This window comes from Ambystoma mexicanum, chromosome 4q (assembly GCF_040938575.1).
Source record: "Ambystoma mexicanum isolate Mex_15411 chromosome 4q, UKY_AmexF1_1, whole genome shotgun sequence".
NCBI classification, from domain to species: Eukaryota; Metazoa; Chordata; class Amphibia; order Caudata; family Ambystomatidae; genus Ambystoma; species Ambystoma mexicanum.
The window spans coordinates 377,144,227-377,167,274 of record NC_090928.1 but is presented as its reverse complement, the minus strand read 5'-3'; positions in this window follow the sequence as shown (position 1 = coordinate 377,167,274).

Here is a 23,048-nt window from a genome sequence, read left to right as displayed (position 1 = left end):
ACTACTGAGTTGTCCTTATTATTTGTGTTGGAGTAAGAGAATCCTGCACCCCATCCTCCTCTAGGTGCAGCTATCTCGTCTTAAAAGTACTTGAGGGTGAGCTCTGATCTCATGGGCCCGTCAGAGGTCGCTCCGCCCTCCTGCACAAGTGCATGGATGTTTTGGCTTTTTTTGGTTCAAGTGGGGCGATCGCATCAATCGCTAATTTGAGGGTGTCATTGTACACATCTGCTAGCAAGCCCAGATCATTGGAGAATGGGGTCTTAAAAGCAGGAGCTTCAAGAAAAGGTAGGAGGTTGTCCTTGGAAAGTTTTCGGGCCCTTCTAGCCAACGCTGGAGCCGAAGTGAATGTTTTAGTGGCAGAGGCTCTAAGAATGGTGAATTGAATGAGGTGGTGGTCAGTCCACGGGAATGGGGTGTTGGAAGTGACGGTAGTGGAGCAGTTGTGGTTGGCCACCCAGTCTAGGGTGTGACCTTTGCAGTGGGTGGGGTTGGTGATTCTTTGCATGTCCTTAAATTCATTTGCCAATGCTTTGGCTGCTTTGTCTTTAAGGTCATTGAGGCCCACGTTAAAGTCGCCAAGTAAAATTGTTTTGGTGGAAGTCTTAAGGTTGTCCCCTAGGAGATGGAAGAGGTTACCCTGAAAGTCTGAAGCCGGGCTTGGGGGCCGGTAGACAATATGCATGGTAATTGTGCAGTTAGAAGAGATGGATAGTTTAGCAGAGATGGTATCAGCACTGCCTTCCAGGTGGGGGGTTGACTATTCTGAGGGGTAGGGCTTCTTTGATTATAAAAGCTATTCCACCCCCTTTCATGCTGTCTGTCTTGTTGGTTAATTGTGTAGCATGGTCGGAGGGCTAATGAGATAGCAGGACCAGCTGCTTCATGAAGCCAAGACTCTGTAATGGCTAGGATGTTGAGGTCAAGATTGGTGAGAAGGTTGCAGATCTCAGTGGCATGGGTGGGGAGAGAACGTGTGTTTATGAGGGCACATTTGAGTGGAGGGAGATGGGTGCTTTTATTAGTAAAAGGGGTGCTGTAGGAGGAGGGTGTGGGACTCCCAATGGGCAAGGCTTAGTTGAATGATTTGAGGAGAAAGATGAGAGAACCCTGGGTGTGGTGCGAGTGTTGTTAAGGAGTGGACTGGGCCCCAAAGGAAGTATTTTGGTTGAGACTTTGGGAGAGGTACCGGGCATGGGGCATTTTGCGTCTGTGCACATGGATGCATGGAGGCATGATGAGCGTGTGCCCAGCATAAGGTTCCTTAGAACCGTTGGCCTAGGGCAACTCTGGTGTTGTATAGGTTTAGTGCTGGACCTAAGCCTGCATAGTGTACGAGCGAAGTAGACGAAGAGGCTGGTTTTGGCGACAGCATGCAGGATGGATGCATTTTTAATAGGGCAGGAGAGGGAAGGTGGATAGGGAGGATGTTGTTTGAGTTAGTGAGAGAGGAGGCCATCTCACACAGGGGAGGGTGGAGAGAGCAGGCTAGGTGAGGATCTATATGATGCAAGTGAGCAGTGGGGGAGTACATTAAAGAATGCAAGCTGCTCAACTATGGCAGTAAGCAGGCATGTGGGGAAGGCTCCTTGGTAAGAAGGAAGTGGCAAAGAATACAGCAGTGTGCTTGGCAGCGTCGGTAGGCTGGCAAAATGCTAACCTTCTCTCCTGACTACCTTCCTTACTCTGCTTCCGCTCGTAACCTTGGTGTTATCTTAGACCCATCTAGCAACTTCTTGCTCTTAATCTTCTAATCTGCCACTGCAGCCGGGTGAACCTCCATAATATCAGAAAATCTGTCATCTTCTTCCTTCCAATAATGCTACACAGCTAATCTCTTCCTTAGATCTTTCTAGATCTGACTACTGTATTACTTTCCTCTGTGGCCTTCCGAACTGTGCTTTTTCACCTCTCGATAAAGTCCTCAACTTCGCAGTCTGCACACTTTTCAACCTTTCTCGTTTTATCTCTAACTCCTCCGCCTGTTGCCAGATGAAACAAAGAGATAAGTATGAACAACTTCTTATCATCTTCAAATCTATCCATAGACTTGCCCCACCTTACCCAGCTGCTTATCTCACTCCCTACTCTCCTCCTTCCTTGGCTTATCTCCTTGCCACTACTTGAGCCCTTTGCGCCCCCTCTTGTTTCCACTCTTTCCCTCTCCTTGCACCCCTACTCTGGAATGCTTTTCCTCTCCATCTCTGTACTACTACAACTCTACCACTATTTAAATCCAACCTCAAAGCCCTCCTCCTTTCTGAAGAACCTGATTCATTGCACTCTACGTCGGTATGACGTGCTTTCATAGCGGGATGTTTTTTCACTGGGGTTTTTACTGTGATTTTTTTAAAGAAAAAAACTCATCTAATTTTTAGGGGGTTAGATGAATATATATATGGGGCGTGGGTGTTTGAGAATATCAAAAAAATTAAAGAGGAAGGGGCTTGGGGGGAATCCCCCCAAAAAAAATTCGATTCATTTTTTTCATTAAAAAAACTGCGGTAAAAACCCCCAACGAATAAACATCCCACAACGAAATGACATGGAACCCTTTACGTCACACCATCACCCTACTTCCGTCCCTCCCTATACTCACGGACAACCCTACAGCACTTTTCCGTCACCCGTCCATCCTTAATTTAGCACTTCCTCCTCCATCTGTTCCTATGCCATTCTATCCTGTCCTCATCCCTGGTTTATGTTCCAGCACCCACTGCAACGTCTGCTCTTCAAGTCACATTCTCTCACCCCATTGTCAATGATTCATGTCTATCGCTCTGTTGTCAATGCCACATTGTGTACCTGTTTTTGTGCCAAACCTGCATTGCTTTCCAGCTATTTCTATAAATAAATAAATACAAAAATAAATAAACTTCAATGTCTAATTACTAATAGAAAAATGTAATTCCTCTTACATGGGGCATGCTATTGGCAATAGAGAAATGTAATAAAAATACCGACTTGTATTTAAAACATGAGCATAAATAAAGCGGAAAGGTGCAATATGAAAAACTTTAATGTTAATTCAAAATAAAATCCCAACAATATACATACCATATATCCAGGATAACCCACCATACGTATGATTAATTCACCAACAGAAATTACATTTAATGTGCCAGTTGCATGGACATCTGTGCATTATCTAGAAACCTGAGCTCCAGGAATATTTTGTTCTCAATATTGTTTATGAAAAGGTGTGACAACATTCGCCTGCTTTTCAAATATTTCCTTTTGAAAGTTGTTGGTTATCACACTATCAATCATATCTGTTATAAGGACGCCACCTTACGTTTCAACCGAGATGGCAAAATCATTTCTGGGCCAGGGCTTCTTCAGGTCAATGCTTTATATTTGGATGATATGTTCTATTGTTTTCAAATACTGAGCTTTACATCGAAGGGTTGCAAATGTGTCCTTGCTTTCTGTTTTCTGTCTCAGAAAGACATTGGGGGAAGTTCAGGGTCACAGAGAATGATGTTTACTTTCTAGAGCATGATCGGCAAAAAGGGGGAGCATCATCCTACACTCTCTTGTCACAGCAGGAACGACTGCTGCACGAGCAAGATATGTGGCATGCGATGTGCACTTTACATGTTTTTAAATTACATGAATAATGTTTCCAACTTACTTCGGCATACTTTGGAGAACATAAAATGCTGAACAGTTATGTGTGCATAAGGTGTACTTTCTTAAATTACATTTCTGAGCACTACTAGAAATGTGAATAGTTTTCAGTAAAAACTGTTATGTGTTTTCCTTGCTGTCAGATGTATGATCCTTTAGATAAAGTGGAGATCCTAGACATGCACTCAATTTCTCTAGCCAATGAAGTTTAAAATGAAAATGTCTCCTTTTTGTCTATGAGAATGGACTGTCCAGGGTGTATTTCCTTGCTAATCGTTTCTCTCTGCACAACCTGGTAAGGAATTCTGTGGGAAATTGAAAGCAAATGTGTTATATTATGTCTGCATAGTATTTCCAGGTACCAAAACGTGCATTTTTGCATGCTCCATTGTATCTAAATTCATCTAAATTCATTGTTTCTTCATAGTAGGATTATAAAACAAACAAGGCGTCAAGGTTTTTCTGGGGATCATCTACCATTCATTTGATGATGAGATATTTAGCTTCCCTTAAATTTTATAAAATCACATATATCGAGTTTTTTTCTACAGATCATACAGTTTAGGGCTTTCATTTTGAAAATTATTATTAAGTGTATTTTTAAAAAAAATATCATTAAGTGTATTCGGTTACACAATGACACCTTTACACTGTAGCTGTATTTTTTTTACACTAGATCATAAAGGCATACCTTATTCCATGATGAACCTTTTCTTAATATCTACATCCCTTATCACAGTTACCCACACTGACATTTTTCCGATACTAGTTTCAGATCATGCACTAGTTATATTTTCTTGTCTGTACTGACAAAGTCACTGGACCTTTCCAAACATATTGCTATCAGGTAAGTGCTTTGTAGAGCAAATGCAAATGCTGATCTGCAAATATATCACTTTTAGTTTGCATATCACTCCCATTAATATGGCATGAGACATCTTTAATGCATGTTTTAAAGGACTGGTTACGACGAATGCTATTTAACTGTCACATGCACAAATAAAGACTGTAAAACAGCAAAATTATTTAGAAACTATTAAAAATCAGCAGAAACTATTCAAAATCAGCACAACAGTACTATAGAAATGTGCATTGGCTATTGTGTGGCCCTTCTTGAATGATTCTTCGAATTAAAACTATCCATCTCAAAGAACTACATGAGAAGCAGAGCAACATAACGATGTCCCTTTCAGAAAACCGCATCCCACATAGATGTTATTCAATAGGACCATCCTACAATCATTCATCCACCTTTAGCCATCATGTTGTTCACTGCCGAGATGGCATTCAATAAGGTAGAGTGGTCATGTTTGTAGGACACACTTAAAAATATCATTCATCAACCCAATAATAACTTTACTCCAAACTGCTGAAGGTTTAAGAACATTGAATCGAACAGTATTGACACCTTTTCTATCAAACCTGGCCCCCCATCACCTCTCTCTTGGCGCTATATTTAGAGGATTAGGACAATTGTTGGATGACTCCCAGCTTATGTTGTCATTTAAGATAATACAGAAGCATTTCAATCTGAAGTCCTATGATTTATTTGAATATTAAGAAAGGGAAACCTTGACCATCAAATTTAGTCTTCTCAATTGACTCTTTTTTTAAATAAAACAGTATTTAATAATGTACCTAACAAGAGATCATATACAGCCTTTCAGACTAATAATATATGCCTCTTTCTATGCCGAACAAAGAGGACCCGGACTCTAGATGCTGCTGGGGATAATCTCTGGAATAAACACCCAACCAATCACAGAGAGGAAGAAAACCACTTCACCCCAGAAAAGTCATCATATTTGAACAAGTTATTACCTGCCTTCTGCCTACTCCACCCATCCTTCCAGGGCACCCCTGTTCACCCTTTCTTGGACTGGACTCTGAGTCCTCTTAGGCCTACCTGCTGCATGTCTTCCATGTAGCCTTCTCTAGATGGACCTTGGGTCCTGAACGCTTGTTGCCTTGCCTTCTATTGAACTGACTTGCACTTTCTTGACACCTCTTACTGTTCCCTTTCCCATGGCAATTCACAGATGATGCTTTATAAATCACAAATAAATAAATACATGTATTTTATTTTATTGTTTTTTATAATGCACCTAGTACCATATCCGAGTTTAGTATCTTAGCGCGGATCCACGATTCGAATCTCTGTTGCTCGCATGGTCTTGCTTCCAAGACCATTGCGTTGCCCCTGTGGTATCCTCCATTCACATTGAATTCAATACAGGATTATCTGCTACCAACAACGCTCTTCATACAGTAATATAGAATTTTATACAATTTGTCTTGTACACTCAAGCATAAATGTTCAATTATTTTTTTAACATTCATGCTGACATAGATGCAATGTGGAACACTGTCACGCCCTCGCACTCATCCCCACTCCCACTTTCTCCCTCACACCTGTCTCCCCTACCTGGCGCTTCTCGCCATCATGTTTTCCATCCACATCAGCAGGGGAGGCACGGCAGGCGGGATACCACGGTGGGCAGACCCGCCTCTTTTCGCCCTTTTCCACGGTGGCGGTTGCCATGGCGCCTCCTCCACACCCAGCGATGCCAGCATACCAGGAAGCGCTGGCAGCACCAATCGCTGGCCGCGTTGCGCTCTGCGTAACGTGCGTGAGCGGTCACGTGATGCATCACGTGACTCCGCTCGCAGCTTCAAAAGAAGCCGGCAAATGCAGCGCGTCGCTTCACACCTACTTCTCGGTGGACTGCCAGGCGTTACTTACTGCATCTTGTTACTATCCTTACCTCGACTTCGGAACATTTTACTTGGACTTGCTTTGGATTACCTTTGGACTTTGGCGTGCTCTCTGACCCCCCGGATCCTCTTGACCTCTGTTTGAACACTGGACTTGGCTCTGGATTGCCCCTCTGTTTCTGAAACCTCGGACTGCTTCAAGTTTTGCCACAGATCAAGTTCTTGCTTCACCCAGGTGTTTCTGGAGTGCCAACTGCATCATCCCAGCCTGCTGTTGGTTTCCCCTGCCGTTTGTGTAGGTCTCCTACCTATGATACCATCCTTTAGGTAAGCTAGTGGCACTTTCCTTGTTTGCTCTCTCTGCCAGTTGCCTTTTGGGTGTTTCCTTAATTCTAACCCTTTGCCTTACAGCACTCAGGGGTCCTTCCGGCGTTCCCGGTACCAGGCTGACGACGACACTCCACACCTGTGGCCTCAAGGATTGCTAGGGCTGTTATTTTTTCCTGCTCGAGCGGTACTTGGGGACAGAGGTATTACATAACTGCACGACCATCAAGTCTGACCCATCGCGTTAGAACAAACACTCCCATACATTGCATGTTTGCTATGTGCCCACAATTGACTCAAAATTATCTAGGAGTTTTTCGGAAAGCTTACCCAGATGTGTAAAACACTGAATATTTACAGATTTGAACTAAATCTACTTTGTATAGATTGACATGCCCCTTTAAAATGTAAAAATCCCAACTATTTAAATCCCATATAAAGACAGTGATTTTAATAAACCAATTTCCAAACCCCCAATCCAATTTGTTGATCTTATCATCATATTCTTGCACAAAATTACTGAAAATATTTCTCCCAACGGAATTACGGAAACTTTTTCGAAAACACATCCTCGGTATACGTCTAATCTCCTCTTTATTTTGACAAAGTTTAGAAAAGCACAAAAGAGATGGCAGAAATGTGATACGTCCAAATACAAAGTATCACTGATAAGTATCAGGAAAGAAGATTAAGAGATTTATTTTTAACAAAACATTTGTTCTACTCTACCTCAAATTATGTAATCCCACATGCTGTATTATAGCATTTACCCATGAGGAATAATGGGAGGCCAAATAGAGAATAAGTGAAGGATACTCATGACTCTGAATCATGCAAACCCTTCATTCTACAACATGCTGATCGCATCACAGTAATTCTATTTGGAAAAATTACCTCACGGAATACCACCCCCCCTTGAAAATAAAACACCACCTTCATCCGCTAGCCTGCTCACTCTTAATTATTTTGAAAGAATCTAACACCTTTAATTCTAAATGTTCAGGTATATAAAATAACCTCTATGCTTCAACTAATTATTCCACTCCTGGCGAGTTGATATCTTGCCCCAAAAGTAAATGGCTCTTAGTAGTGTAACTTTGATTTTAAACCGGGAACTATGAATATCACAACATATTTGAGCAGTAAACATTACGGCATATCCTGGAAATCCATGTCCAACATCTGTTGTTAAAGATTATCTTGCCTGCTGTGACGTCATTTATCAACATCTCTTTATCAAAAGGTGTGATCCTGAACTTATTTTACCCCAATAAAAAAAATAAAAAACTTGTTGGACCTGAATGTTCCACCATATTATTATTTTTTAATTTATTTTTTATTTGTTGTATTTAATTGTTTAACAATTTTTACGAGGAGAGACAGAAAAGAAATCCCTTAGGCTTGTCCTTCACACTTGCAGTTTTTTGGCCTAATCCTTAAAAGTTCTGTTCATGACATAAACTGGTCCAGATCAATGTGTTTCATAAAGGAGGCCATTCCAATCACACACTGCATGTTGGTGCCACTCATCAGAGCAGCCCACCAGCACTCTTCGTCAAATGTTGAGGAAGTTGTCAGTAATTTTCCCAGATATCTTAGTCTAGTATCCTGTGTCCCACGGCAATTAAGTAATAGGTGGTGATTGGTTTCCACTTTGTTGTTATGCTTACAGTATCAACATTTATTAGAATTGGATTGTGTCCTTAACACCAATATTTTGTTATAGACGGAATCGTAGGAATACTCTGCTCAAAGATTTACCCGGACATTTCTTCAGATAACTTCTGACTTTGTTCACTTTCATAGGTGCTGTTGGGAAAGATATGTTATTAGCAGAGTCCAACATTTTTATCCAGTCCCGTTCAATCAGTTTCTTGACCACTTTGTTTGGGTTAGTTAGAAGATTTTCCACAGTTGTGTCCATAGCCTTTAACAGTTTGTTATTCCTCATGGCCCAGTTTGTCAGTATTTGGTTTTTGCCATCTTCCATTTCTTTTTTAACAACCTCAAGTGTTTTGGACTAGAGTGAGAGATTGTTTTTCGTTATAGCAATAGTGTGTTTCTGTCGTTTATTGCGCTTAGTGATGATAGGCACAATTCACGTCTGATAAGAGCCATCAGAGTTGATTGCGACAGACCCAGAACACTCCTCCAGAAGTACCTCTCCAATTTCAGCCAGATTTTGTCCGGCATCAGAGGCATTGTATCTACTCCATAAGTTAAAGATGTTATCACCTTAGCTTTGAAAAAGTTTATTGCAGGGATAAGTGTAAAACGACCATGTTTGCTATCCACTGCCTTTGCCTAATTTGTCAACACTTTCAATTTTCCCCACAACATGTCTTGCATTGGTATTTCTGCTGGGTGGCTACTCATCATCACTCCCAGATATTTGAAACTACGGACTTTCTCCAATTGGAGGCCTTCAATATTCCAATTAGCTTTTTCTCATTTTTTCTTGTTTTTTCCAGGAGCATGACTTTGGTTTTTGTTTTGTTCAATTGCAGATTGTTCTTCTTTGAATAGTCTACCAAATTATTCAACTGCCTTTGGAGACCCACCGGTGTCAAAACCATCAAAATAATATCGTCTGCCTATAGGAGTTTAGCGACTTTGGTTCCCCCTATTGACGGTGGAAAGCTTCTGACCTCGGCTTCCGTATCTGCATAGTCAGCTATATAAGCGCCGTACAAAGTAGGGGCCAGAGGGCAGCCCTGTTTTACACCTCTGGCCATGCTGATTTCTTTAGATAGGAGGCCAACTTGGCTGAGTCGGACCCTCATCGATGTTCCTTGATATAGGGCTTTAATCGGGCCCAATACCGAATCTGGACAGTTCTTGTTTTCAGTTTGTTCCAAAGGTGGTCCCTGTTGATGTGGTCAAACGCCTGGACCAGGTCAACGAACGTCATATAAACAGTTGGGCCACCTTGCAAGACCCTCGTTTTGATGGTACTTAATAGAAGTAAGTTTGTTGTGGTTCCTGCATTCTTTATAAAGCCTGTCTGAAATGGATCTTAATAGTCAGCGTCTTTCAGCCATGTCTGGAAAGCTTACAGCACGAGGGAACCAAAGACTTTGCCAATAACATCGAGAAGTGCTATTGGACGATATTGGCCTGGGTCGTCTTTGGCCCCTGGTTTAAAAATCGGGCCAGTGGTTGCTTTTCTCCAGGAAAATGGAATTTCTTGACTATGATTACAGTTCTTAAAAATGTTGCAGATGAAACGCGCCCATGTCTCTGGATGTTGTTTTAAATCGACGTTTGATATCCCTTCAGGGCCAGGGGCCTCGGAGGTCGTTAACTTCTTGATTTTAGACAGAATTGTCTCTTCATCACAGGGGATGGCCCAGGTGGTCGGCTTCACTAATTGAGCGATCTTGGATGGTTCAGACAGATGGATTTCAGTCGTTGGAGCTTTATAAAGTTGAGATAAATGGGCCACCCATTGGACTTTCCTCATGTATTCTGCAGATGGTTGTTGCTGTTCGTATTGGTTCCTTTTATCAGAGACAAGAAGTCTTTCGTTTTCCTGGCACATACTGTCCTTAGCATTATTTGAGAATCTTATTGATATGGGATTCATCGATGATGCAGTAGCCAATTCCTATAATTGGATTGTGCATATTTCCATCTTGCTTGATTTTCCTCTGTGGGTGATTTGTTTTCCACACGCTACAGTTGTCGCAGCGTTCTTCTTCTTGTTACCAACTCGATGTTATACGTGTGGTGGTAGGTATTACCCCAATTCTTGTTCTTTTGTCTTGTCTTTGTATAGGTAGTTAGTATTGGGGTATAATAAACTTCCCAATTGTGATCCTTTGGAAAATTAGTTTTCTCGATATTCGCTGTTTTGTACTGATTCGACTTTTGTCTGATTGTTTTTTCAGTTAGTTTCAGGCGGGTTCCTCTACAATCCGCTTTGAATCTGTGGTCTATGCTTTGTTGAACCTTTTGTGTGGCGACCATGTTGTAATTAAGATGTGGTGGTCGCTGTTTAAAGTTTTTTCAATTATAAAGCAATCGGTCAACACCAGTAGCTCTTTAGAAACGTAGGTATGGTCGATAGTTCCCTGTTGCTCAGCCTGTTTCCATTAGGGTATTTTCCGGTTCGCTTTGGACCTCGTCCAGAGCAAATTGTGTAAATCTCATTCCGCCACAAGCTTGTCCAGTATTCTGCCTCTTTCCAAGATCGAGGAAGATCGAGGTATATGTTTTTTTTATCTCCAATGTCCAGGCAGGTAGCATTGAAGTCGCTGTTTACTATCACATGTTTGCATTGGTATCTAGAAATTGCTTCATCAAGGATCTTTTCCAAGGCAGTCTGAAAAGATTGGTTTGAAATAGCATCTGGGTTCCAATATGTGGTAACAATAAGGATCTTCTCCACCAACTCCTTTTCAATATGGCCCATAGTACGAGTCCAAGTAACCAAAGATGCCTGTAATAAATCGGATGAATGAATTTGCTCTTAGAGATCTAAACCGCATCCTGACCGTATGGCTGTCAATAGTCCAGCTGTCAGACAGCCCGCAGGCCCCCCCCTTTGATGCTGTGAAGGGAATAGTGTATCCGTTCAGCTGTGGTTTATTGATTAGCCAGGTCTCTCGAAGGCATAATACATCGAAAGAGCCCATGTTGACGTCGCTCTTTACAGTCAAGTGGTCAAAACCTCTGGTATTCCAGGAGGCCATGATGATACATTTTTTCTGAATCAAGTGCAGGGACTGGGAGCTGATCTTGATTCTATTAGATTTCGCATCAACTTTTCCCCAATGTGGTGGCTAATTCATCTGATGTGTCGTAGGGGCTGATGGTAGCCATACCCAGTTTTCCGGAGCTGTCTCATTGTTGTCTTTTCATATGTTGGATACTCTCTCTGTTAATTTAGACTCTGGTGGCATCTGATCGTCATATAAACAGTAGTAATAGTAATTTTCAATTTGTCCACCGGACCAACTGGTCTACACTCTGGATCTCTCCTATCTTCTAATTGCTCATCCTCTTTCACACAAATCACACTCCGTTTGTAGTTATTTGATTTTTCTTCTTGAATGGGGCCCACCGAGTGTGTTTAGTACTGCTAAGTTCCGTGTCACCTCGACTCGAAGGTCTTTCGACGGCTTTTCCAGAAAACACTTGCCCCCTGGTATCCGATTTATCTTGTAGATTTTCCAACCTTTGGGAGTGTTTATCCCTCGGTGTTCTCACTGTGTTTTTGGGTTTTACCTGAATTTCACCCTTGCGTTTCGTTTGATCTTGACCCACTTCTCTCAGGTCATAGCCTAAAATCAATAGGCTTTCTCCCGCCTTTATGCGCACGTTTTTTGTTACCTTTGTTGGAATATGGAGGTAAGAACAGTCTTTACGGCCACTGTCGCACGGTTCCACAATCCACAGATCCGCGCACTGTAGTTGTCGTAGGCTTGGAATGTGTTTGAATAGATTCGTTATGGTAGTCCCATTGAGAGTCAGGTCATCATCAGAATCTAATATGCGTTCTAATTTAAAGATGCATGCACTGTCAATGTTATTTGATTTGAACGTTGGAAACCTTCCTGTTGTAGTAGAGTTCTTACCGTGATCCTGTTTTGTAAAGGATCAATCTCTGTTATGGGTCCTGGATGCTCTTTGTATACGACGCTCTTTCCCACGAAAAATCTCTGGTTTGTCGTTTTAGAGATTTGCTTTTCTCAAGTAACCGGCTTTTTTCATTGCATTTTTTTTGGTGTTTCAAATCTCTACTCTTCGACCCCCTGTTATAATTAATGTCTTTCTTTCTCGATACTTCCTTTTTGTTGGAGATTTGGTTTATTCTTTCTCTCTTAGTTTGCATAGTTATGAAGGGGGGCGATGGTGGTTCGATTATGGAGACCTTTTTTCTAGGTTAAGCTCTAGAATTATTGGAATCCAAAGTGTCTGCTTTCCTTTTCAAAGTTGGAGCAGAGTTAATTTCTGATTCAGATTCTTCGATAGTATATGTGCTCCACTCTGTTATACCTCCTGAAGAGTCAGCCTCCTCTCCTGCTGTAACATTTGGGGACTTACTGATGATCTCGTTTGGTTTCAATGTCAGTGGACTCCTGATTTCTTTTTTTCCTTCTTTTGCGGGTGTGCTGTCAATTTGTTACACTACTGATCATCACGCACTTGGCCTATCCGCCTAGCTTCAGGCACCGTCAGTGATGTTTGTTTATAGTTTTCCGTGTCAGCCTCTTCGCCAGCAGCAGTTTTTGGTGGTTAAATATGCCAAAGCTAAATCTGTTTATTTCAGCAACTGTCCCCTTTTTTTTGCTCAATTCAGATGTAGGTTTAGAAGAGGTGAAAGGGTCTTTAGAATCTTTGATGATACATCTGTTGTCTTCTGTTTGTTCCATTATTTGTCTCTGGCATCTTTGATGCTCTTGCTTTATCGGCTCTTTGCCCGAGCAGTAATTGTGTTGATTCTGTCACTTTATGGAGAGGTTCCAACTGCCTTGTGACTTGTGATGGTATTTCACTTTCTAGGTGTTTGACTTCACTTTCTTTCTGCGTCTGTGTACTTGCTGAAGTACAAGCCTTCAATAGTTTAGTCAATGGTTGGTTACTTGAGCTTGCTTCCTCTCGGGCGTTGGCAGCAGACTCCTGTCTGTATTCTTTTGTTAAGTGACCGTCCTGATCCTTTCCCGTTATGTAACCTTCTAAATAATTCAGCTTCATGTGCATCAGGGCAATTAATGAAGTCTGACCCCTCAGAGTATCCTTTAAAGCTTCATAAAGCTTAGAAAATGGAGCCAGGGCTATGGTGACCGTTGACATGATGGTCAATAAGTCTGTTTATTTTTTAGGTGTTTCTTTTGTTGCTGCTTGTAATGCGTCACTAAAGAGCCTATTCTGGATGGGAGTGCTCAAGGAAATTGTTTTTTGGGGGAGAAAAGCCTGGTCACTCCCACTCTTTTCTCTAGGCGTTAGAACCTTCAAAGCCGTTTTTTCCGTTACCTTGTAACCTATTGGAGCCGTCTGCTCCAGTAATTCCAGGCTATTTGACATTCCTTCCTGCGCCCATAGTTCTGCAGGGGCTCTCATCTCCCTAAGGTCTTGGCCCTTGGGAGCAAAGTCTGGCTGAGTGGAGTGGTTAAGCCTAGCTGTATGCAGTTTTGGACTACCACTCCTTACCACAAGTATTATATTTGGCCTTGAAGCACTCTCTCACCCCTATTGTAAGAGCTTTTTTTCTGAAAAAATTGTCAATTACAAGGGGGGCTTCTTGGGCCCAACCTTCTTAGGTGGTTTGCTGGCGTTGGCTCTTTTCGGTCTGGGCTGCACGTTGTCTTTCTCCCTGAGATTTTTTTTGCTGCGTTGGTTAGCTGAGTTTCATTTTCATTTATGTTGGGTTCGCCTCGTAATGGAGAATGGTTGTTCTCGTACCCCCTGTGCCGCAGCCGCCTCACCCGCTACCTCGAAGTGTTTTTTATTTGGTGATTTAGTCAACGGGAGTCCTTTAAGTGGGCATTCCTGGCTTCTTCATTACCTGTTGTGGGAGGTATACTTGAGCTTGCACCAACTCCCATGTTATTATCTTCGTCAGAGGGATTTGATGATGTTTCTGCTAGAGCTAGAGGAGCATCCACCAGGCTCCTCAGATCTTCACGCTCTATTGTCGGGTGTATTTCTATGTTAAGTCTCAATAGAGATTTAGGTGTTTGCATTGATTCCATACTCGTGGGTACTTCCTCAACCGTTGAGTTCCCTACCGGTTTGATAGTAGGTTTGCAATTCCTGTCTCGCTGCACAAAGTTTTCCATGACCAAAAGTGTGCTGGTATATGAAAAGTTTCCTGTTTGTGCCTCGCTCGATTTTACAAGCATGGTTCTGGTCAGTACCACTTTTGAGTTTGCCGGTTGGTTAACTGCCAGGCTGTCAATGTCCTTGTCTAACATTTCTGGTGGCTTTTGCGGCTCTTCAGCGGTGAAAGATATTTAGGGCACATGGTCAGCAGCGTTTCTTTCCGTATCCACGATAATGTCAATTAACGGTATGTGGGTGGGCCCCACTTCCCGTTTCTGCATCATGTCGCTAGAATCAGTGGTCTTTATTCCAGGGCTCAAACAACCCCCCTGTTTCCACCCTGTTTTGTCCCGGCTTGATGGAGTATCCCGCTTCCCGACCTCGTCTTCCGACTTCGCCAGCAGCTGTGGCCGCACCTCCGATGCTTGCGTTGTGGCAGGCTTGCCGGATAGAAACTTTGGGGAAGTAAGCCTCGGGTTCCGCTTCTTTACAACTGTTTTGTTGATATTACTGTAACTGTTTAACGGCTCTTTGGGCGGTCGTAGCACTCGCTTGATTTAGTCAGTCACAATGGGGGGCACAGTTTGCACAATATGAGCGAACGGAGACGAGGGTGCATGCGCTTTCGTCTTTACTCCTCAGCTCTCTCCATTCTTTAAAAGTTTTTGTAGCTGGGTTTACGGGTGACAAGCTCGGGAGTGTGCTAATTACCCGTTTTTTTTCCTTCACCGCGCTCCAAACCTGATCATCTTGATCATCTTCCTCTCTCATGCTTGAAACCGCTGCTCATAGCTCATAGCATTGACATAGCTTCAGCCCCTTTATCAACGACTTCACTTTTTACGGGCACACGCCGCATTGCCCACCACAGTCTGACAAGGTCTGCAGCTACACTCTGGTGCCTCACCCCGCGGTCCGATCTGCGGCCAGAATGGAGTTTTTTTTTTTAAACTTGAATTTTATTGATTTTAACATTGGAATCGAACATACAGGTGGAGATGTATTATGCATTAATAATTACATTGGACAGTTACTCCATTCCACCTAGACAATGTTTAACAACAACAACATGTTCCATTCCAATACAAGGAAATTGAAGGGCCCACCCCTCCAATACAAGGAAATTGAAGGGCCCACCCCTCCCCCCACTCCCCTCTCCCAGCTTTTAAGTCTTCTATATTCGTGGCATTGCTGTGGTGAATCGTAGTGGGCTGCGTGACGTTCATCTCTGGTCCTCCTTGGATCATGGAGCACTAGTGGGGACTGTGACAGGCATGGATGGTCAGCAGCGAACCATATGTTATTCGGTTCTTGGTGGCACAGACTGATTGCCAATTGTTTTGTTGCGTCGTTTCGTCTGTGGCTGGTCCTGCAACGTAATGTTCAGTAAAGTCGGACCAGGCTTCTTCATGTCGTGCGGCCTTGTCGTGAAGTATTGCCGTTATTTTCTCCATTGTGTGGATGTTCGTGGCAATATGTATCCATTCCTTTTTATCTGGAAGGCGCAGAGATTTCCATTTTATAACCAGGGCTGCCCTTGCCGTGAGTAGCAGGGGGGACACTAGTCCTTTTACCCTGATCACTTCGTCATCTTCCTCTTCAAGGCCAAAAAGAATCAGGAGGGGAGTTAATTCCCTCTCTATGCCGTCCAGCTGTTTGATCCACCCCAGGACTTCTTGCCAATAGACACAAACTTTAGGGCAGGTCCACCACATGTGCCAGTAGTCGGCATCCATACCGCATTGTCGCCAACATCTCGGGCTGGAGGTTTGGAACATTTTGGACAGTCTATGTGGGTCGTACTGCCACCTGTGGAGTAATTCTATTGCTTGTAGTTTATATTGGGCTGCAATTGATATTCTCGATGGTGTTTTGCAGATTTTGTCCCAAGCTTGCTGGTTAAATTCGCTGCCAAGGTCCCTTTCTCATTTTCCTTTGAGACGGAGACTTGGGGTGTCATCTTTAGTTATTAGGGCTCTGTACATTCGCGCTATTAGGCCTTTGGGGGTTTTGTTTTGGCCGTGTCCAGGATAGTCTCAAAGGGCATAAGTTCTCTCTCTGTGGTGGCCTTCCATTCTCTTCTGGATAGCACGCCTTTCAACCGTAGATATAAGAAAATCGGGATCGGGTGAATTTGGAGAGCCTCCTCTAGCTCTGTAATTGAGATAAACTTCCCTTTTCTCCACAGCTGGCCAACTCTCTCAAGGCCGGCATCAAACCAGGTTTGGTATCTGGCATGTTCTGGGATTTCTTCTCTGATCCCGGGGAACCAGAGATAGCTCAGAGGTGAGGGCCACGTCGTGACCCCGGACATTGCTTTCCCTTTCTTCCATATGTTCCACATCGTCCCCAATATTGGGTGGTCACGCAGTCTTCGTGTGAGCTTCGGTCTGGGGACCCATAACCATTCTGCTAGGGTTACCGTGGCCAGGATGTTGTTATCTAACTGGACCCATTGGAGATCCTTTCTATCTCACAGGTGTGGGATCAGGCTTCTGAGTTGCGTAGCCTGGTAATAGCGCTCTATGTCCGGAAGGCCCACTCCTCCTAGCTCCTTTGACAGTATTAGAATGTCGTAGGGGATCCTGGGTTTTTTCCCATTCCACAGGAATTCTAGTATGGCCTTCTTGACTTGTTTGAAGAAGTGTTCAGGGATTGTGGTGGGCAAGACCTGAAAAGGGTATAAAAACCGAAAACCGCGGGAGGCTCACCATTTTGATTGCGTTCAGATGTCTCATCCAGGAGATTGTAAGTGGTTTCCATTTTCTGAGATCAGCCTTGAGGGCTTCGAGGAGTGGAGGAAAGTTTGCTTCGTAAAGGTCTTTGAGTTGTCGGGTTAGGTTGATCCCTAAGTATCTCATTGTTGGGCCTCCAACAATCAGCCCAAGGCGCTCGAGAGCTATTTGCTGTTCTAGAGATGGTTCGAGAAGTGGAAAGAGGATGGATTTGGTTTTGTTGATTTTGAACCCTGAGAGTGCTCCGTATTCTTCTATCAAATGTATCGCTCATGGGATTGAGGACGTTGGGTTTAATACATGGAGCATGATGTCATCTGCATACAAGCCCAGCTTATATTCTCTGCTGTTTACCCGTATCCCCTCCACGGCGGGATCCGTTCGAAGCGCTATGGCAAGTGGCTCCAAGGAAAGTGCGAAGAGTATTGCCGAGAGGAGGCAGCCTTGTCTCGTACCTCTACTGAGGGGAAACCAGCGGGAGAATTGGGAGTTTACTGCCACCGATGCTCTTGGGGCCGTGTAGACTGCCTTGATCCCTCGACGAAGTGTGGGGCCTAGGCCTATCTTCATTAACGTGGCCTCTAGGAAATACCATTCGACCCTGTCGAATGCCTTCTCAGCATCGATTGCAAATAACACCGGTGTGTTCGACGGTTCTTGGGCCTCATGAATTAGGTGAAGGGTTTTCCGGGTGGAGTCTGTGCCTTGTCCACCTAAGATGAAACCCACTTGGTCGTTGTGAATTATCGCGGGCATGTGTGATTCGAGCCTCGCAGTGAGGATTCTTGTGAAGATTTTCGCATCGATGTTCAAAAGGGATATTGGGCGGTAGGAGGCGCAGAGCTTTGGGCCCTTGCCATCCTTGAGAATAACTGCTATTAGTGCTTCTGAAAAGGATTCAGGAGCCACGCCGGATTGAAGGATGTTGTTAAAGAAGTTGACCATGAATGGGATAAGGGCTTCTTTAAAGGTCTTATAAAACCCCACTGTGTAAACTTCCCTGTTGGGAGTCTTTTAATTGCCTCTTCAATTTCTTCTCCTGTGATGGGAGCTTCCAGGGTTTGTACTGTGTCGGACAGGAGAGCCGGCATGGACATTTTGTCCATGTAATCCGTTATCGCCCCTGGATGCGGGGCTGCGTGCGATGTATATAATTTTTTGTAGAAGTTGGCAAAGGCTTCAGGGATATTGGGTGGGTCTGGGTCTCGGGAATCTCCTTCATTTTGAATCGTGGGTACCCACCATTCTTGGCGTTGCCCACAGAGTCGTGTGGCTAATAGGGCACCTGCTTTGTCCCCGTGTTCGTAATGCTTCTGCTTCAGGCATTGGAGCTTGCGGGCGATGCTACTCGTCTGCATCTGTTATAGTTCTTCCCTTTTGTCATTGGCCAGCTTAATCTTTTGTAGTCTCTCTTGGTCCGCATATTGCGCCATGAGGTCGAGTTGCGCGATTTCATTACGGAGCCTACTTTCTATGAGTTGGCACTCTCTTTTTTTCGCTGCCCCCTCTTTGATGAGTAATCCCCTCCAGGTAGCTTTGCCAGCTTCCCATACTATATGTTTATGGAAGTTTCACCTGTGTTGTTCTGGACAAAGTATTGGGTGATGTCTTGCTCGAGCTGTTCGCGGAAGATTGGGTCTTTAAAGAGAGTCTCATTGCATCGCCATTTGGAGCTCTTCCGGGGGAGGGCCATCTGATCAATAGTGACCGTGACCATGTCGTGGTCCGACCATGTGATTAGGGATATGGTGGCTTCGGACATCGCTGCGGTGAGATCTGAGGTTAGGTATATATAGTCGATTCTGGAGAACGTCGCATGCAGTGCCGAGAAGAAGGTAAAGCCTGTTCGGTTGGGGTTCATATGTCTCCATGCATCAGTGAGATTGTAGGCATGCATCATGTCCTCGGCCAGTGGACGGACGGGGCCCGATGGGGGGGTCATAGGAGGATTGCGTGCTTGCCTGTCCTGGTTTGGGTCAATCCACGTGTTGAAGTCACCACCTAGTATTAGTTCGCCCTGTGCTTCGTTCATGACTTTCGGAATTGTTTGTTGTAGGAATCTAGACTGTCCTGTGTTTGGGTGCATACACTGACGCAAGGGTGATGACAGTGCCTTGTATTTTGCCCACTAGTACCACTGCTCTACCACTCACATCCATCCAGGACTTTAGGAGTTCGAATTGGATCGTTTTGTTGATTAAGATGCCAACTCCCACTTTCTTTAGGGGGCCGGAGCCCCAGTGTTCCGAACCTAGCTTAGTATATAGGACCTTCCTCTCATCTCCTTTGCTGTATCGGGTTTCTTGTAGGAAGAGTATATCTAGTTTCGCCCTCTTGAACTCTCTGGACACTAGTGACCTTTTGGTGGAGGAATTAAGCCCCTTGACATTCAGCGTGCCAATTTCGAGTATGCCATGCCTGTCACTCGATTCGTCATGATTGTGGATCAGTGCTCTGTTTGTTGAAATCGGTGTTCACGTCACGTTGCCCATTGCAGGAAATTGCCACGGTGGAAGTAGTATGATTCTGCCTCCCTCCCCCTTACCCCCTTTTAGGGTATTAGACATAATACCAGTGGCCCTCAGTTCTGGCTCTTGACTCATCTCTAAATCAATGAGGGTTTGGATCTTGGTTTGGTGGCGTCCGGGTTGGACTGGGTGCTTAGAGCCGGTCTACTATCGGACCACCAGTGAGGGTCATAGCCGCACGACCCCGACTACTACTAGTACCATAATAACATTAGATACCCCCTCCCCCTTTTAACACTTTAAAATAAACAACATTATAACACACAACAACAACTTGCGTTGAGAAATGGTATGTGTAGTGAAACATGCGGTTTCCGCGTTCGTTTTCTACCAGCTGCTCATCCCTGTGTTCTGGGCTGCTAAGAAGTCGCCGTTCGGGTCCAGGCGCTGGAGTGTGCAGGAGTCCGAGGTGATGATGAGTCCACATGCAGCGAATTCAAGGTGAGTAACTCCGAAGTTCAGAACTTGAATGGGCGGTATCATTTGTTACTGCCTGGCGTGTTGTTGGGTCACCGGTATTTTCTGGATCCCTTGACTCTTTTTCGTCTTGGGTCCTGCAGTTCCCATCTAGCTCTGTCCTGGACCGGGTCTTCTCGTGTTCCTTCTTTCGAGTCTGTTCCAAGGAGGTCCGTGATGCATTTGTGGAGGTCTTCCTCTGAGCGGAGTATTATCCTCCTGCTTCCATGTTCAAACGTGAGGGAGAAGGGATATCCCCATCTATATCTCGTGCCCTGGTCTTTCAGCCATTTTGTTAGAGGGCTACACAGCCGTCGCAGGGCGAGGGTAAGTGAGGGTAAATCCTGGAAGATGGTGATTTGCGCCCCTCCAAGGGTAATGGAGCCCCCGACCTGGCCTTGGCTAGTATCGTAGTTCTGTCCTGATACCTATGGAATCTGGCGAGGACCGACCTCGGGCCACCAGGTGGGCCACCGGCTCTATGTATTCTCTCAGTTTTGAGTTTGTCGATGTCCTCGTCAGCTGCCAGGATTTTGATGATATCATGTATCGTTTGTTTGAGGTCTTCTTCTGTTTCCCCTTCGCATTCCGGAATCCCAAAAAATCATAAGTTATTTCTTCTTTCCCTGTTTTCCAAATCGTCTATTTTAAGGCGAATTTCATCTTCCCTCTTCTCGATGTTGCGTATCCTGAGTTCCATTTGGGCTTCTAGTGTGTCTATCGAGGCTTGATTGTTTTCAATGCCCTCCAATCTCTCCTTGATGTTGTCCACTCTCTGAGTCATTTTGTCCATTTTGCTGCCGAGGTTAGCCCCCATGTTCCGGATTTCACTTAGGAGGGCCGCAATATCCCCCTTGGTGGCCACAGCTCCCACAGCTCCCGGTTCGGAGGCTTCTGTTGACATTTTGGTCCCTGGCTCTGGAACCGAAGATGATGGAGTAAATGCGTATCTGGCCAATTTGCTTCTAATGTTCATATGGCACTTGTGTACAAGGAGGCACTCGCCCCTGGAAAGGTGGCGCTACACTCTACACTGCAGCGTAGTGCGATCTCTGAGGCGCGCTGTGAGGTCCTATGGATCAGTGGTTCGAGGATGGGAGGAGGCACAAGCCCTGTGATCAGGGGCCCTAACCTCCGATTAAGTTGGTGTCTGGCGCTGGGTTCAGGGCGATGACCAAGGGGGGTCAGTAGTGGTGTGGGACCATATGGAGCTACTGGTAGGGTTGCGTGAGGCCGGTCCCTTAGCAGCGGGCTATGACTTGGTCAGAGTTCAGGTGGAGACAAAAACGGGTATTGCGTTTCTCTTCGTTGCTCTCCGGTTGGCCTGCGTGGGTTTAGATAGAGTGGAGGTCTTGCGGTCGTACAGAGGAGGGCACACGCCCCACAAGTGGGGGCCCAACCCTCTGTGTTGGCTTCGGTGCAGGGGCGAGCTTTCTGTCCCGACTGCTGGGGTCTTGACAGGGAAGTTCAATCAAGGCGATGTGAATGGTGTCCCAGGCGCGAGTAACATATGCAGAGGTGTCAGCTACGATGCCCTTAGTTGGGGAGTTAAGTTTGTGCCTCGTCCAGCAGATGAGAAGCATCCTTTTGGCACTGTGTATTATCCCGTGGGGGGTCAGACAACTGTAAGGTCTCCTATGGCGGTGCGTGGGCGAGGTTATATTTCTGCAGGGGGGTGCTTGGAAGGTCCTCTTCAGGAGATTGTGGGGTCAACCCCCGTGATCGGAGGGGTGGCGGTGCGCCAGGCTGGCTAGCGGGGACCTTTTAATTGACAGCAATGTAAGAGTCATAGGACTCTGTGGTGCCAGGGGGTAGGCCTGGGGTGTTGGAGTGCAGGACCACAGTGGAGGCCCGTGCCCGCTGCCTTGTGGCGGAGTGTCCGCTCTGTAGGTCTCAGGACTGTGGTTACGGGGGCCCATGGGGGCCTTCTGGAGCAGGGGGAGGGCAAGGACCAGGTTGTTTGGGCCGGTGCATGTGGGCGTATTACGGGGTATGCGGGAGGCCACAGGGTGCCTTCCTGGGCCCGCACTCCTCGCGCTGTCGTTCGGATAGGGCGGGGGGTCCCTCACCCGCAGGCAGAGCAGCGTTGCCTGAGTTTCAGATCGGGGCCGGGAGCGCCTCGGAAGACAAGGCACAGGGTTTGTGGGACTGCCCTTTGTGTTACGGAGTGGGGGGAGGGCACTCACCCGTGTGATTGCTGCTCTTCGTTTGGTGCGGTGTCTGGGACCGACACCGTGTAGGCCCCAGCGTGGAGAGGGAAGACACTTCCCCTTATGCCCGGGGTCCTCTCAATCCGTGGCGGCCGCAGGACAGGCCTTGGGGCAGCAGTCGCCGGGGGGAACCGCAGCGTGACTCGCTGTCTCCGTGGGAGGATGGTGGGCGGAGCTTGTTGTCTCGGGCCTCCGCAGGCCATGGGACTCAATCAAGGTTCTGCTCGAAAGACCGAGAGGGGGAGGCACGGGCCGGGAGACTTTTCACGTGGTAGACAGCTCCGATTTCTTCCAGATTTTCACCCAGTGGATGGGTGTCCAGTTCATACAACCTGGGCAGCCGTTGTTGCGCGGGTGGGGGGGTCAAAAGTGGGGGCTCAGGTCACTTTTGAGGTCTGTGGGTCAGAGCTCACACGGAGGAGTTCCACATCCATGCGATGACCAACCCAGAATGGAGTTTTAAAGGTGGTGGGAAGCTGCTCAGGTAACAGGCTCCTCCTTCCACAATAGAACCAGTGGAAAGACTCAGGTTCAACAGACAGTCTGCCAATGTCTGCAGCTACACTCTGCTGCCTCACGCTGCGGCCAACTCTGTGGCCAGAATGGAGTTTTAAAGGTGGTGACAAGCTGCTCAGGTAACAGGCTCCTCCTTCCACAATAGAACCAGTGGAAAGACTCAG